The sequence below is a fragment of the Triturus cristatus genome, chromosome 2_2, assembly GCF_964204655.1.
Source record: "Triturus cristatus chromosome 2_2, aTriCri1.1, whole genome shotgun sequence".
Classification (NCBI taxonomy): domain Eukaryota; kingdom Metazoa; phylum Chordata; class Amphibia; order Caudata; family Salamandridae; genus Triturus; species Triturus cristatus.
Window position 1 is genome coordinate 303,976,874 of NC_140582.1, and position 6,976 is coordinate 303,983,849.

Sequence of the window (6,976 nt, forward strand, 5' to 3'; positions counted from 1 at the left end):
CCCGTTTTGTAACGGCATTTCAACATTTTCACGCGGTTAAAGTCAAATTGATCTGACAACTCCACAGAAAACAGTTGTGGGCTTCGCATCTCTCACACCTGCATTGCAAATGCCTTATATCTTTAGGATCCGTCGCCCACTTGTAAACACATCTTTGCCACTTAGAGGCTGGTCACAGAGCTGGCATTTACGTGTGAATCACAGTACAGACCTACCGAAAAGAGAATGGCGTCACTATCCGTCTCCATGCCTGGCTGGATTCACTGGTTCATTGCAGGGGCCGATAGATTTATACAAGAAACTGCACAAAAACACTTCGATAACATTTCAAGGGTGGGCGGCGAAACAAAGAAAAGGACAACATCCACTGGGAAAGCCAGTTGCTTTGGCCTACAGCTGAATGTATTTCTTCATTGCTAGGTAGGTTTAGGCACTCGGTAACTCCTTATGCCTGCACTGTGTAACACTCACCCTTACACTTATGCATTGTTTTATTTATTCGCCCATTGACTAATTACTTTCCTCTATTCCCTCATTGACTGTGATCCAGCGCTACTCAATACCTGATCTGTGATCAATACTCGACAACATGCAAATAGCCCATACACATACACTCAAATCCCTGATGCGCTGGCGGTCAAGTTTTAATGACGCAGATTTGGTTTACTCACAAGTTTATTATAACAATTTATGATACATAACTATACCCTATACATCAACTTCGTTTCCTCTCAGTCGATAAACCAATTAGTTGAATAGTTGATGGTAATGATAGCACATTATCTAACTAATTTATCTAGTCTGCTAAATAATCACAGACTCTCGGTGAGATTAACAAAGCTTTATCTCATAATAATGCAAGATATCGTGCTCATTTGCAAACAGTCACAGTGCAAAAAATGAAACCCACAAGAGAGAGAGAATAACATCAGCATCTGCAAATAGTGACAGTCTCATCATCAATTCAAAATGCACATGAAGAGTGGATAGATTAAGAGACATCAGATTCAGAAGTAGAAATACATTTGCAAATAATTATGCAATGTACGAGTCAGAATAATACAAACCCAAAGGATCTGTGAAATACCACCCCCTTGGCCAAGGGGACAGTGGGGGCTCCCTGAGATAGAGTCAGGGAACAAAGATTCAGGACCCAGAAGTGGGACAGGACAGGAACAGCTAGGCCTCTCTGCAAACCGACGAACAGCGACGCATCACCCCTTTTGAACAGCTATCTGGAAAGACACACACCTTCCCACACCCCCAAAGGCACCGCAATTTTATGGCAAGACCGGAGGCTCCTATTATGCTTACTTTTCTTGCTTTATTCTAATAGCAGCAAGATAAAACCACAATTCCCAGAAGGCTTGGTGAAACAACTACCAACCAATGGGAAACAAAGAAACAATCATTATCCAATCAGAACATAGATAGTAGTATAAGGTCTATCGTGACTGCGACCAGCCCTCTTTTCTTGCTGCTCGCAGTCAAGATAAGTACCTTTCCACCTTTTTATATTCATTTAATTAAGTGTTTAACTTTGACATGCTGATAGCGTTACTTTAATTATATGTTGGCTTATCGTTCTATGAAGCTTCGTTGCTTCTTTGTGCTTCGCGCTCCTGCACACGTATGTGGGCTTTCCCTTCCCTCCCCCCCATGATTCACACGCGTAGCCCTGTCCGCGCGCGCCTCTCACCGGCCTCTGAGTTTTCCTCAGCTGGTGGCGCAGCGTTCTTTTAGCCAGGCATTAATCTCTCAAGTGACGCTCCTCGCTGCCCAGGCCTGTTGGTCTTTCCGCGCTCCGTTCCCCTCTGCTCCGTGTCTTGGGACAGACGCCTCCTGTGTTCACACGCCCCTAGAAGGAGGAGTTTTCTCTTTTACACGCCTATTGGTTTTTCTTCAGGCTTTTAACCCTTTCTCTACTGGTTTCTTGCCAGTTTTCCCTGATTTTCGCAATTATGCCCAATTCAGAGGAGTACAATGACAATGAAGGGGAAGTTTTTAAGGAGGATTTAAATTCTTTTATAAATACCTCTGTTGAAAATGCTGTTGAAACATCAATGAAACGTTTTTCTAAAAGCATGGAAAATTCTAATTTGAGTATAATGAACAAGGCAATGGCCCAATATAAGGTGGTACACTCCAAGGTTCCTTCTTTGGCGTCAAAAGTGGTTGGTGAGTCTTCCTCACATATGACAGAGGACGCGGTACCTCCCAGGCCTCCTTCCAAGGAGGGGTTAAAATGTTTAGATGGCAAACATAAAGCCAAGGCCAACTTCCTGGAGGTACCTCAGAAATTGGTAATTTCTACTATTTATGATACGGATGACCATTTGGGTGACGCCACTGATCTTTCTGATCTCTTTGACATTGTGGACCCATCGTCTCCTCCTTCCAAGAAAATGAAGTTGGATGCTTTTGCATCTGAGCCAGTGCTTGACCCCGAAGGTACTCCTCTCTTTGATCCTGCTTCCATCAGACACCCAAATTCAACAGAATGGTTTCCCATTGATCACGTGGGAGAGTATATCACTGCAAGGCTTCGCCTTCCCCTGGATAAGACTGTCAGAGCAAAGCTAAAGCCTGAGTGCCCGAAACCCTCTCTCCCTTCGCATATCACTTCTACTCCCGCTATAGATCAACCACTCATTACCTTTTTCTCCAAATTTGGCAAAGATCCACGTAAAGGGGTTGATAGGGCATGGTCTTCCTGCCAAGACAAGTTGCTTGATTTAGTGGGTCCCCTTGCCCGTATTTTTGATTTGGCAGAGACAGCACGCCTGGAGGAGCTGACCTCAATCCGGAGGATGTTTCTATGTGGGTCCAGCGAGCCTTTTGTCTTCTTGGCAATGCCAACGCGGCCATGACTCATGTGCGCCGCAAGGGCCTCTTAATTAAGTTAGACCCAAAACTGGCCAATCTTGCCCCTCTTGATCCTGGCGTCAAGGCTGACGGTCTTCTTTTTGGGGAATCATTGGTGAAAGACTTGAGTAAGTTCGTTACCACTTTTGCCTCCTTGGATAAAGCGCAGCAATCCATTAAGAAAGTCTTTCCATCTCGGGTTTTTGGCAGGGCCGGAAGAGGCAGGAGCCGCTCTACCGGCTGTGGTTTCCAATCTCAAGGCTCCCGTGGCTCCTTCAACTCAAACCAACAGGACTTCAAGCCCCAGTTTTATCCCCAGAGAGGGCGGGGGTACAGAGGCAGGGGACAACGTGGCTTCCGCCACAACTCCTCTCAACAAGGTAGGTGCAGCAGCTCCTGTGGGGGGCCGTTTATCCCTTTTCCTTCACAGATGGCAGTCCCTTACTGCAGATCCTTGGGTACTCGACACCGTCCAAGGTTATCGTATCGAGTTCTACGCTCCACCTTTTCAAAGGGTTCTTCCTCCTCCTCTAGTGTTCTCCACAGAAATGTCTCTTCTGGTGAACTCGGAAATACAGTCCCTTCTAGCCAAAAAAAGCTATTCTCGTTTCTCCCTTCGACCCCTCAGGTTTTCTCAGTACCCTTTTTCTCGTTCAAAAGAAGAACAAAAAGATGAGGCCAGTGATCAATCTCAGATTTTTCAATCAGTTTGTGGTTTATCGCCACTTCAAAATGGAGACAATTCTACATCTACGGGATACTTTGCGTCAACACGATTGGATGATTCGCATCGATCTCAAAGATGCTTATCTTTCTATCCCCATTCACGATTCGCACACGAAATTCCTTCAATTTCAATGGCAAAGCGCCACCTATCGTTTTCGCTCTCTGCCTTTCGGACTTTCTTCAGCACCTTGGTGCTTCACAAAGGTCATGAGACCTGTCGTAGCTTAGCTACGATCTCTGGGGATCAGACTCATAATTTATCTCGACGATATCCTCATCATGAATCTAGACAAACAGGCCTTATTGAACGATCTCAACACTACTCGCTCTCTGTTACTCGAATTGGGCTTCCTCCTCAATTTGGAAAAGTCCTCTCTCATTCCGGCTCAGAGTATGGAGTTCCTGGGTTTTCGCATAGATTCCCCCACGGCTCCCTTTTCCTTCCTCAGTCCAAAATCTCCACTATTCATACGGAAATATCCCAGGTTCTGCGCCGTCCCTTGATTTCCCTCAGATCCCTAGCAAGAATTGTCGGCCTTCTCTCGGCCTCCATTCAGGCAATCTTTCCAGGTCCTCTCCATTATCGGGCTCTTCAACGCCTAAAGATCAGACATATTCGACAAGGCCTCGCGTATTCCGATCACATAGAATTAGATCTCGAGTCCCGCCTAGAACTTCAATGGTGGATGAACCATTTGGAAGCTTGGAATGGACGAACCATTTTTGCTTCCGCCCCAGATCTTGTATTAGAATCCGATGCAAGCCTGTCGGATTGGGGCGCCCGTTGTGGACCAATATCGACTGGAGGTACATGGTCAAAAGAGGAGTCCAAATTGCACATCAATTGTTTAGAGATGCTGGCAGGCTCCTTTGCAATTCAGAGTCTGGCAAAGGACAAAGTAAGTTGTACCATCCTCCTTCGCATGGACAATGTTTCTGCGGTTCGCTATATAAACCATCTCGGTGGCACCAAGTCAAAGGTCCTAGCGGATCTGGCGAAAAGTCTTTGGGAATTTTGCCTCTCCAACAAACTCTCGCTCTCTGCGGAATACCTCCCGGGGGATCTCAACGCCGTCGCCGATTGGCATTCTCGGTATCTCCGAGATTCCAGCGATTGGAAGCTTCTTCCCTCCGTGTTTCTCTCCCTCTCTCGATTGTGGGGTCCTTTCTCAGTGGACCTTTTTGCTTCCCCACTCAATTCTCAGTTACCCCTCTTCTTCAGTTGGCGTCTGGACCCCTTGGCTCTGGCGACCGATGCCTTCCTTCAAGACTGGTCCCTTCACCTCAACTATGCGTTTCCTCCTTTCCTGTTAATCAACAGAGTCTTGTCGCAGGTACGTCGACAAATGATGTCTCTGGTGGTAGTAACTCCCTTCTGGCAGTCCCAGATTTGGTTTCCATCTCTTCTGGAATTGGCTGTGGACTTTCCCGTCCTTCTTCCCCCATTCCCCAATCTACTTTTGGACCTTCTGGGCAATCCTCACCCTTTAATTATCGACCAATCCCTGGTGTTGTCCGCCTGGAAAATTTCCAGCCTTCCTCTTCTGATCTCGTCATTTCGCAGGAAGCTTCGGTCTTCATTAGTCGTGCATGGGCCCCAGGCACCTCCAAGGCTTACAAATCCGGCTGGTCTCTTTGGTCAAGCTGGTGTCTGCAAAAATCTGTCGATCCCTTTTCAGCCTCTTTAAACTTTATTGTTAATTTTCTGCCTTCTGAGGCCAGCTCTGGCAAATCCTATCGTACCATCAACCTGTACAGATCAGCTATTTCTCTTAATCATGCCCATATCGATGGAAAACCTGCGGGAGCTCATCCCTTGATCTGCAGATTGCTTAGAGGAGTTCGTTTTTCCAAACCTCCGTTGGCTAAGTATTCTAATTTATGGGATGTTAATCTGGTTTTGCAATTGTTTTCTAATTGGCCTGATAACTCTGCTCTTTCTTTGAAAATGATTTCAGCTAAACTCACTATGTTGTTATGTTTAATTTCTATCAAACGAGTATCTGATGTGAAAGCCATGGATGTCTCTTCTCGCCAGTTCACTCCTACTGGTGTGCTGTTTCATATTCACAAACGCACCAAGACTAATTTACATACTGTCTTCTATCCCTATTTTCCCTCCAATCCCAAGTTGTGTGTCGGTCAATGCCTACAAGTTTATGAAAGTAAGACCTCTAATCTCAGGACTTCCTCCAGCTCCCAACTCCTTATTTCTTTCCGTAAACCTTTCCGTCCTGTTTCTTCTGCTACTCTGGCCCGCTGGGTTCGTTGGGTCATGTCCCTGGCCGGTATTGACGTCTCCGTTTTCGGAGCTTATTCCACTAGGGGAGCAATGGCTTCTAAAGCCTTTTGGGCTGGCTCCCGTCTGGAGGACATCCTGAAATCAGCTGATTGGTCTAACAATACAGTGTTTCGTACATTTTATTGCAAGCCTGTGGTTACTGCATCTTCTCTGGTGGTAGATATGCTTTAAACAAGCATAATAGGAGCCTCCGGTCTTGCCATAAAATGTAGATTTTCCTAATATACTATGACGGAAAGTCTTAATTTTATTAAAGACACAGAGGCGAGTATTATCCCGCCGCAACACTTCTAATTGGTGTTCTCCCTCCCTACAGGCACTCCAGCGCTTCCACCTGCATCATCCTGAGGCTATCCCGGATTCTGCCACGATCGTTTCTTCTGCTCCATCACCTACTGTGCCTGAATCTGACCTTCTCTCCGAATCTCCTCTGGTGGTCTTTGGGAAAGAGTTTTTCACGTGGACTTTGACTTTATGCATTTTGTTATCTGTTACTCCTTTGTTTTTGAATTCTCTGTAATTGCTCGCACAAGAAAGAGGGCTGTTCGCAGTCACGATAGACCTTATACTACTATCTATGTTCTGATTGGATAATGATTGTTTCTTTGTTTCCCATTGGTTGGTAGTTGTTTCACCAAGCCTTCTGGGAATTGTGGTTTTATCTTGCTGCTATTAGAATAAAGCAAGAAAAGTAAGCATAATACTCGCCTCCGTGTCTTTAATAAAATTAAGACTTTCCGTCATAGTATATTAGGAAAATCTACATTATACCCTAAAACCTAAATGTCCTTCCCACATCAGTTGAAACATTTTCACGAAATTAGACAGTTGATTGGTGGACTCAGGAGGTGGTCTGTCACACCACTGCGATTGCATTCATTTACTTGCACGTGCCCATTGTAAGACCTCCCTTCCTATTACATCAACTTTGACTCGTCTCTTCATTACAATGCCCAATACATTCATAAATGTTCTCATATGGCTTCTTCTACTACATACGCGGAAATGGTCTTGAATCCCATGGTTAGTCTCTTTTCTTAGCAGGAGAACAACACATTCTGTACAGTCCAGCTTCGAACCTGT

The 6,976-nt window shown here is 45.4% G+C and overlaps 1 pseudogene; it reads left to right on the forward strand.

Annotated features, from left to right (window-relative positions):
• The first annotated feature begins 1,961 nt into the window (after window positions 1-1,961).
• On the forward strand, window positions 1,962-6,413 carry LOC146862163 (uncharacterized; annotated as a pseudogene).
• The last annotated feature ends 563 nt before the right edge of the window (window positions 6,414-6,976 follow it).